Here is an 11,207-nt window from a genome sequence, read left to right as displayed (position 1 = left end):
CCCCCCCCCCCCCCCCCCGCTTATTTCTGAACTTCCTCTTTGCTTGGCCCACAGCCCAGGACCTGCGACCAACTCATTACTCATGAATATGAAACCTCGAATGCAGATTCCCTTCTTCGTCTACCCTAGATATGTGACCCAGAACTGAGTAGTGGGAGACAAAGCTGCTAGTTGGCACCTGCTCCTGGCCTAGTGCCCTAGCATGGGGCTGGAACCTCCTACTGCCTGGTGCACAGCCTCTTCCTAGAACGTTCTATGAGTGTTTCACTCCTGGTGAGACTTTTATACCTAGTGTCAGCAAACCTCTACTGACCTTTTTTTCTCTTTGACTTCCCATAAAGATTATGTGTGCTTCCTAGCTCAGTTTGAAGGTTTAAGGTTTGAGAGGAGCTCACTATTTTGCTACTTTGCCATCTTAGCTCTCCCCCTCCCCCCCATGTTTTCCAAAATATTTAGATCAATTCAGTGTTAGCAGTGTATTAAAATGCCTGTGTTTCCCCAGGCCCTCTAACATTATTTTATGGATATGAGGTACAGAACAATCTTTCCTATGTATAAATCTAACCAGGACACCTATGAGCTCAAAAAAGCCACTGGCTCACTAATGTCTAATAAGGAAAATTCACACTTTTCCCTGAAAATCAAATTCTTTCACATTTTGATTCTAGCCTACCCTTCTAATTTTATCTCATATTATTGACCTCCACTCACTCTATTCACTGATTTAGGACCCAGTACATATCCTGTAATTTTCTACCAGTCAATAAACATTTGTTAAAAGGCTAGTATGTGCCAGGCATTGAAGGCATATACTCAAAAGAGATCAACAAAAGAATATATATAAATATCTGTACCTAGGTATAATATGCACATAAATATTTGTACATATGTGCAATATGTACAAAAATAATTTATAGCAGCTCTTTTCATAATACATAATGGAAACCAAGGGGTTACCTTCTCTCTGAAGAATAGCTAAATAAATCATGGTATATTAATTTAGCTAAAAATTATTATGTCATAAGAAAAGACAAAATGGATAATTTTAGAGGACACTTGGAAGACCCTCTACGAACTGATGCAGAGTGAAGTAAGGAGAAATAAGAGAATGATTTATACAATGACGACACCATAAAGAAAAACAGTATTTGAAAGAGTTTAAAATTCAAAGCAATGATTTCAGAGGATTAAATATAGAACACACTACTCCTTCCTACCAGAGAAGTGATGTCTTAAAATGCAGAATAAGACATACACATTTGCACATGTCCTATGTAGGAAGTTTTGCTTTCTTATGCATATTGTTACAAGAGTCTAATTTTTATTTTTTATTGTTCAATAGTATGGGGAGCATGAGAGGAAGAGAAAATGCTTGTAAAAAAGCAAAAATAAAAGCATGGCCTTAGGGGGAAAAGAATACAAGAAGCCTTTTTACTGCTACTCCATTATTTATAAAATTATAGAAGTACACTAATAAAGATTTAAAATGAAATCTTTTTCACTATTAAGAAAAAACCATGTTTAGCCATGGATCAAAATTGCACAGCAGAAACATGGCAATTATCTGGTAAGTAGCTCCTTAGTGATTTCACACATCATTACTGAATAAATATTTTTAAAATTTACAATAGGTTCAGTAAGACTCACCATGATCACAAGACAAATGAATTGTACTTCACACAGGTTCAATTATGTTAGTATTCCATCATTACCTACATAATGAATTACCTATATTCACAAATATTTACTTTCATACAGTAGAGACTTAATAAATGTTTGTGAAATGAATTGTTTTTATGCATTGTTCAATAAATTTAACTTTGAATATATTCAAGGTAATAATGGAAAAAATGATCATATAATGTACTGTAAATTATACTTATAAAATACTAATATCTAACTACTCAAAAATGAGTCATATTCTATTTTAAGTGAATATTTTGACAGTTAAAAAAAATACACCTATCTTCCTTGATCCCAGAAAAAAATAAATGTTGAAGGAAAAGGGTATAAAAGCTAAACCAGCAGCAAATGTACAGAGATCCATTAATATTTCATTGCCTACTGAATTACTGACAATAACTGTATTCTTAGGTAAATGATGATGAATGAGTCCTCTAAAATGGTTCAAAATTTTCAACAGTCTGTTTTCCAAGGAGGAAAAAAATTCAATGAATTTGATTTTTTCACAAGAGAATAAGAAATACTGGCAATTTATAACTGAAACACCTGAACATACCAACTGAGATAGTCATGTAAACTCACTGTATAATAATGAAAAAAATCTCTAATTGTTTAAAAAAAAAAAGACAACTGTATCTTATTTTTTAAAAAGTGGGAACAAAAAGCCAAAGCTAGTGGTATTACAGTGCTGGGATGCAAGTCAATTTATGATGAAGAGACATTGAATACTTATGGTATAACTATAAGGATACTATGATTATTACCACAAAACCCTCTAAAAAAGCAAGGGTTGTTGTTGTTGTTGTTATTAAATTGAAACACATTCTCAGAAATATGCACAAGTTAAAAATCATTCCAACCCAAGTGAATTTACAATGAGAAAAGAAGATAACTTGGGTTTTAAAAAACAAAGCATACTTAATAATAAACAAATAAATGGATTAATGAATGAATTTTTCAAAGCATAAGGAAAGAGTTTTCTCTAAGTTAAATAATAATACATTCCCCTAAGTTAAATAATAATACATTGGGTGGCAAAGTCTTAATATCAAAACAGGAAACTTCTTGAATGTCTGGGGAAGAAAATTTCCGTTGTGTCTCTTAAATGCAAATAGAATATATATTAGGTCGATTTGAAAATATTTTTCCTAAAGAACTAGAAATGAAAAAAAATTGCTATATTGCATATAATTTAGAATAATTTTCTATCATTAAATATAACTCAGAATAGTTATAAAAAATTAAATAAAAGTAAAAAGCAAATTTCTATTTAAAAGTCTAGCAAAACAACCAATAAGGAAAAAAAACCATTAAAACAATAATTATTATTTAAGTAGACACTGAGCTCTTCTTTTAAATAAAGACAGCAAATAAAAAGTAGGATAAAAACACAAAGCAAAATTATGTATGTGAAAAAGAACCATTTAGTTAAGTTGGAACATCTCAATATATAAAAGCTATTAAAGACTGCCCCAAGTTACACAATCACAAACTCAATATCACCTCTAGTAAGTGCTTTATCATCTCCTCTCCCCCACCCCTGACAAAGCAAAGGATTAATCTCCCACAAATTAAAGATAAGAAGCACTTTGGAAAATGATAAGTGTGATATTTTGGAATATTTTAATTCTCTGGCTTTACAATCTACATAAAATCTACCTGAATCTTTAAGACACATAATAGTAAAGAATGGCAAACCCAAAGAACTGGACTGTGCTAAGAATGTTGGCCTCAGTGGCCAAATTCACCAACGGCAGAATCAAATATTTGAAGAGGAAGCAGAGTGAGAAAAGTTTTAACATGCAAGAGAACCAAACCCAAGGGGCTAAGTAATTCCAAAGCAAAGCAGAAATGAAGATAAAGAACAGAAAGAAGCATGCTTGCTGAGTTAACCAAATGTAAAATCTGCTGAAAAATAATATCCTTGCAAAAAGAAAGTGTGAACCCCTAGAGAACTAGTAACAGTAAGAAACCTGTAAGTTCTGGAAATGCCAAATATTAAGGTACTAGCTATCCTACTTTTTATAAGAGATTTAACTCCTAAACTACTCAATTTAAACATTAAAACAGTTGGTTATACACTTAAGGGAAAGAATAATTATTTCAACCTGCAGGTACTATTTTTTCCTTCATAAAGTTCTCTGGCACTTCAGGTGACTGCAGAAAGAATTGTCTCACCTTGGCAACTTAACAACTATTTTCAATCAAAAATTTTCAGCACCACATCCATTATGTACTATGTCTAGAGTTTCAAGTAGCAAGGTATAACATTCACCTTTACTAAAAATTATGATTTTTTAAAATTACAATTACTTTAAAGGAAAAAAAGTATATTTTAATAGGCATATAGACTTAAGAAATATAGGTCACAAAAACCTAAGTTGGAGAACAGCGGAGATCAGGAGCAATTAAGTGTATCTAATCGCAGTGCTGGGATGTTTGTACCTAAAGAATTCTTGTCCTCTCTCTACTTGCTTTAGTACAATCTAGCAGCTGGGACAAGTGGTGAAAGTGAATGGTGTGGGAAACTATGATGGATGGGTGTATATAATATCTGCCTTGTCACCAGTGATATACTCTCTTACCTCATCATTCAACAGAAACTGCTCTCTCCAAAGTTACTAATGTTTTCTTAATTGTTAAAACTTAATTGTCTTTTTTCAATCCTAATCCTTCTTGTCATCCCTTCAACCTCGGACATTGTTGAACAACCTCTTTTTCACAATAGTCTTATCTTGCAAGGTTTTCATGTCACTATTTTCTCTTAGTTCTCCTTCTCAATGTCAGCAACTGCGAGTGTCCCACAAGGCTGTCCCACATACTTTTCTGTTCTTTCTCTACTATTTCACTTGGTGATCTATTAGCTCCCATGAATTCAATTACCATCTCTGTACTAATGGTTCTTTTCATCCAGCATCTCCAACTGCCTATTAGACATCTCAAACCAGATAGGCTGTAGATATCTTCAGCAAAAACTGAACTCATTATCTTTTCACAAAACACTTTTTAATTCCTTTTAATTAATTTATTTTTAGTTTTCAACAATCACTCCCATAAGCTTTTAAGTTTAAAATTTTCTTCTCCTCCCTCCTCAATATGGCATGTAATCTGATATAGGCTCTACATATACATTCCTATCACACATATTTTCACATTACTCATGTTGTAAAGAAGAATTAGAACCAATAGGAGGAACCACAAGAAAGAAGAAACAAAATAGAAGAAAGAAAAAAGAGCAAATAGTATGCTTTGATCTGCAACCCAACTCCATAATTCTTTCTCTGGATGGGGACAGTATTTTCCATCATGAGACTTTTGGAGATACCTTAGATCCTTGCATTGCTGAGAAGAGCTATGTCTATTGAAGTCAGTCATCGCATAATGGGTCTGTTACTGTGTACAGTGTTCCCCTGGTTCTGCTCACTTCATTCAGCATTAATCTATACAAATCTTTACAGGTTTTTCTGAAGTCCGCCTGCTCATCATTTCTTATAGCACAATAGTATTCCATTACATTCATATACCACAACTTGTTCAGCCATTCCCCAACTGATGCGCATCCCCTCACTTTCCAATTCTTTGCCACCACAGAAAGAGCTGCTATAGATATTATTGTACATGTGAATCCTTTTCCCATTTTTATCTCTTTGAGATACAGCCCTAGAAGTGCTATTGCTGGGCCAAAAGGTATGCACATTTTTATAACACTCTGGGCATAGTTCCAAATTGCTCTCCAAAATGGTTGGACCAGTTCACAACCCCGCCAACAATGCATTAGTGTTCCATTTTTCCACATCTTCTCCAACATTTATTATTTTCCTGTTTTGTCATGTTAGCCAATCTGATAGGTGTGATGTGGTACTTCACAGTTGTTTTGATTTGCATTTCTCTAATCAATAGTGATTTACAGGGGGCAGCTAGGTGGCACAGCGGATAGAGCACTGGCCCTGAAGTCAGGAGGACCTGAGTTCAAATCCGGTCTCAGACCAAACACTTGACACTTACTAGCTGTGTGACCCTGGGCAAGTCACTTAACCCCAATTGCCTAAAAAAATTAAAAAAAAAAATAGTGATTTACAGCATTTTTTCATATGACAATAGATAGCTTTAATTTCTTCATCTGAAAACTACCTGTTCATATCCTTCAACCATTTATCAAATGAGGAATTACTTGTATTTTTATAAATTTGACTTAATTCTCTATATATTTTAGAAATGAGGCCCTTATCAGAGACACTGGTTATAAAAATTCTTTCTCAGTTTTCTGATTCCCTCCTAATCTTGGTTGCATTGCCTTTGTTTGTGAAAAAACTTTTCAACTTAATGTAAACAAAATTATCCATTTTGCATTTCATAATGTTCTCTATCTCTTGTTTGGTAATAAATTCTTCTGTTCTCCATAAATCTGACCTTTCTCTCCCAGTTTGCTTATGTATCAGCCTTTATATCTAAATTGTGTATCCATTTTAACTTTATTTTGGTATATGGTGTAAGATTTTGATCTATGCCTAGTTTCTGCCATACTCTTTTCCAATTTTCCCACCAGTTTTTGTCAAATAGTGAACTTTTATCCCAGAAGCTGGGGTCTTTGGGTTTAATCAAATAATAGATTACTATAGCCACTGATTACTGCGTCTTGTATACCTAACCTATTCCACTGATCCATCACTCTATTTCTTAGCCAATACCAAGTAGTTTTGATGACTGCTGCTTTATAATACAATTTAAGATCTGGTATGGCAAGGCCACCTTCCCGAGCATTTATTTTCATTAGTTCCCTTGATATTCTGGACCTTTTGTTATTCCAAATGAATCTTGTTATTATTTTTTCTAGCTCTATAAAATAATTTTTTGGAAGTTTCATTGGTATAGCACTGAATAAGTCAATTAACTTAGGTATAATTGTCATTTTTATTATATTAGCCAAGCCTACCCAAGAGCAACTGATGTTTTTCCAATTATTTAGATCTGACTTTATTTGTGTAAAAAGTGTTTTGTAATTGTGTTCATATAGTTCCTGAATTTGTTTCAGCAAGTAGACTCCTAAATATTTTATAACATCTATAGTAACTTTAAATGGAATTTCTCTTTCTATCTCTTGCTGTTGGGCTTTGTTGGTAACATACAGAAATGCTGATGATTAATGTGGGTTTATTTTATAACCTGCGACTTTGCTAAAGTTGTTTATTATTTCAAGTAGTTTTTTACTTGATTCTCTAGGATTTTCTACTTATATCATCATATCATCTGCAAAGAGTGACAGCTTTGATTCTTCTTTGCCTATTTTAATACCTTCAATTTCTTTTTCTTCTCTTATTGCTAAAGCTAACGTTTCTAGTACCATATTGAACAACAGTGGTGATAATGGACATCCTTGTTTCACTCCTGATCTTACTGAAATGCTTCTAGCCTATCCCCATTACATATAATCCCTGCTGAAGGTTTTCAGTAGAAGCTACTGACCATCTTAAGAAAGACTCCATTCATTCCTATACTCTCCAGTGTTTTTAATAGGAATGGGTGTTGTATTTTGTCAAAAGCTTTTTCTGCACCTATTGAGATGATCAATTTCGGTTAGTTTTTGTTGTTGATATGATCAATTATGTTGATAGTTTTCCTAATACTGAACCAGCTCTGCATTCCTGGTATAAATCCTACCTAGTCATAGTGTATTATTCTCGTGATAAGTTGCTGTAATCTATTTGCTAATATTTTATTTAAAATTTTTGCATCTACATTCAGTAGGGAAATCGGTCTATAATTTTCTTTCTCTGTTTTGGTTCTTCCCAGTTTAGATATCAGCACCATATTTGTATCATAAAAAGAATGTGATAAAAGTCCTTTTTCACCTATTTTCCCAAATAGTCTATATAGTATTGGAATTAATTGTTCTTTAAATGTTTGATAGAATTCACTTGTAAATCCATCTGGCCCTGGAGATTTTTTCCTAGCGAGTTCATTTATAGCTTGTTCAATTTATTTTTCTGAGATGGGGTTATTTAAATATTTTACTTCCTCTTCCTTTAATCTGGGCAATTACTATTTTTGTATATATTCAACCATTTCACTAAGACTTTCAAATTATTGGCATACAGTTGGGCAAAATAGTTCCTATAATTTCCTCTTCATTGGTGGTGAACTTATCTTTTTCATTTTTTTATACTGGTAATTTGGTTTACTTCTTTTTTTTTTTAAATTAGACTTAACCAAATGTTTATCTATTTTATTGGTTTTCCATAAAACCAGCTCTTAGTTTTATTTATTAGTTCAATAGTTTTCTTAATTTCATTTCTCTTTTGGTTTTCAGTATTTCTAAATTTGGTATTTAATTGAGGACTTTAAATTTGTTCTTTTTCTAGTTTTTTTACTTGCATGCCCAATTCATTGATCTCCTCTTTCTCTATTTTTCACATGTAAGCATTTAGAGATATAAAACTTCCCCTATGAGCTTTCACTGCATCCCATAAGTTTTGGTATATTGTCTCATTATTGTCATTCTGTTGGATGAAGTTACTGATTGTTTCTATGATTTGTTGTTTGACCCATTCATTCTTTAAGATTAGGTTATTTAGTTTCCAATTAATTTTTAGTCTGTCTTTCCATGGCCTTTTATTACATTATTTAAACTGTTTCTTTCTGGCTGCTTGCAGGATTTTCTCTTTGACCTGGTAATTCTGGAATTTGGCTACTATGTTCTTTGGCATTTTCAATTCGGGATCTCTTTCAGGAGGTGATTGGTGGATTCTTTCTATGGCTATTTTACCCTCTTGTTATAGGACCTCAGGGCAGATTTCTTTGATAATTTCCTGAAAGATGCTGTCCAGGCTCTTTTTTTCATCATGATTTTCAGGTAGGCCAATAATTTTTAAATTGTCTCTCCTGGATCATCTATTTTTTCATTCTTTTGTTTCTGTTTGATTGATTCTCACTCTCCCATAGAGTCATTAGCTTCTACTCGCCCAATTCTAATTTTTAACGATTTTCTTCTATTAGATTTTGTACCTCCTTTTCCATTTGGCCCATTTTACTTTTTAAAGAGTTCTTCTCCTCAGTGAGTTTTTGTGCCTTCTTTTCCATTTGGCCAATTGTATTTTTTAAGGACTTGTTTTCTACAGTTAATTTTTGTCCTTCCTTTCCCAAGCTATTGACTCTCTCTTGCATACCTCTCATTTCTTTTCCCAACTTTTCTTCTACCTCTCTTATTTGACTTTTAAAATCCTTCTTGAGCTCTTCTAAGGAGGCTTTTTGGGCTTGAGACCAGTTCATATTCCCTTTTGAGGTTTCAGATGTGTGTATATTGACAATGTTGTCCTTTTCTGAATTTCTGCCTTGATCTTCCCTGTTCCCATAACAAGAATCTATGGTCAGTGTATGTTTCTTTTTGTTCATGGTGTTTGCTTATTTCCTGACTTAAAAAAAAAAAGTGAGCTCTCCTGCTGGAAAGCAGGGGGCATTGACCCAAGCTTCTTGTGCTGGAAACCTGGGGCCTAGTCACTGGCTTTGTGTGCTGGAGCATCAGGTTCTGGCAGTTGGATGCTGTAGGGTTCTGGCAGCTTATCTGGTGTTGGGGCTGGAATCAGCAACACTGGAGTCTAGGGGTAGGGGTGAAGAGTCTGGCCCCTGGAGAACACCTGCTAACCCAGACCTAACACTGCTTTCTTTGGCTCCTGATCACCTGGGCCTTGCACAGGGATGTTTCGCTACTGGAGGATGTCTCTCAGCCTGGAGCTTTACCTCTTGGAGTTGTGTTTCCCGGAGTTTTGCTGAGGCACCAGGAGACTTGACTGCCAGAGAACGCCGTGGCACGTGGTGTTTTCCGAGCTGCTGTCCACTGGTTCCCCTGCCTATACTGAGGCACTCGGGGGTCCTGGTATTGGTGCTTGCCTGCCCCATGACTCTGGGGTTCAGGATCTTCCCCTGGTATGCTGAGGTGAGTCTTTCTGCTAGCTTGCTGGGACACCTTCCGTTCTGTACCACTCCTCCTCCCATAGAGTGAGAGAGGCCTTTCCTGTTAATCCCTCAAGCTTCCTGGGCTACAATATTGCTGTACCCTCATCTTTCTGCTGGTTCAGCTATTCCAGGGTTTTTCTTGGAGTGATATTTTCTGGGCTTTCAAAGGTCAATAAGGAAGGATGAAAGTGACTTACTTCTTACTCTGCCATCTTGACTCCTGGAAGAGGAACCAAAACACTCTTCCCTATTGCTGTTAAAGATATCAACATCCTCCCAGTTCCTCAGGTTCTCAATACTCACTCTCTCCCCCACCATATACAATTTGTTGCCAAAGCTTATTGATTTTACCTTAGTACTACATCTCAAATGTGCCCCCTTATCTCCCTTTGACACTGTCATTCCCATCATCACCTCATGCTTGGACTATTTCAAAATCTTGTTTGTATGTGTACCTGCCACAATTCTCTCCCCACTCTAGTCCATTCTCCACTCAAGTATCAAAGTGGTCTTCCTAAAACCACAGGTTTGATCATGTTATCCTCTTTCCCCAACCCCCTTATCACCTTCACAATCAAATATTAAATGCTCCGTTTGGCATTCTAAGCTTTAATAAGCTACCCCCACCTTAACTTTCCAATCTTCTTATACCTTACATCTTCCCAACCCCCATATTCTGTGATCCAGTGACACAGGCCTCCTTGCTGTCCCTCAAACAAAACATTCTATCCCCTGAGTAGGGGTATTTTCACTAGCAGTCCCCCATTCCTGGAACGTTCTCTCTTCTCATTGCCTTGTGGCTTCTCTGGTTTCCTTCAAGTCCCAGCTAAAATTGTACTTTCTACACAAAGTCTTCCCAGATTCCTCTTATTCTAATATCTTTCCTCTGTTTATTATTTTGAATACTATACACACACACACACACACGTACACAAATATGTGTGTACATAGATAGGTAGATAGATAGATAGATAGATAAATAGACAGACAGATAGTACACAGTTGTTTGCATTCTGTCTCTCCCATTACACTGTAAGCTCCTAGAGCAGTGATTGTCTTTTACCATTCTTTATATTCCTAGTGCTTAGCATAGTGCCTCACACATAGTAGGTGCCTAATAAATGTTTACTGACTGATTGAAAAAGAATGCAACTTGAAACAATGCTCAGATACTGCCTCATTCCCATCAAATTGCCAAAGATGATGAAAGAAAAAAAATTCAGTGTTGTAGGGGGTTGTAGGAAAACATGTCCAGCACTAAGTGGTATAATTTTTAAAAAGCAATATGAAACCATCAAAGAAAAATTACAAAATTATTACCTTTTGATTTCATAAATGTTTATATCTGGTAAGTTTATTGGCAGGCAGAAACTAGTACAAAAGTATTTAGAGTTGCATTAATTATAACATCAAAAAATTGTAAACCTTGTGCTTACCAAATAGGGAAGGGCTGGATTAATTCTGGAATATTACAATAATGGAATAGTATTTTACCTTAAGGAACAACAAAAATAAAGAATGTGAAAAAAAATGTGAGAAGACAAATGAAATAATACATAGAAAAGAAAGCAGAG

General features: G+C 34.9%; 1 protein-coding gene across 1 annotated transcript in view; it reads right to left on the bottom strand.

Moving 5' to 3' along the window:
- MNAT1 (MNAT1, CDK activating kinase assembly factor) overlaps positions 1-11,207 on the bottom strand; it is a 236,020-nt gene that overhangs the window by 45,901 nt on the left and 178,912 nt on the right. The gene's annotated exons all lie outside the window — the stretch shown is intronic.

The sequence above is a fragment of the Vombatus ursinus genome, unplaced genomic scaffold (genome assembly GCF_900497805.2).
Source record: "Vombatus ursinus unplaced genomic scaffold, bare-nosed wombat genome assembly UNPS02014893.1, whole genome shotgun sequence".
NCBI lineage: Eukaryota > Metazoa > Chordata > Mammalia > Diprotodontia > Vombatidae > Vombatus > Vombatus ursinus.
Note: the sequence above shows the minus strand (reverse complement) of the source record. Positions and strands in the feature narration are given on the sequence as shown.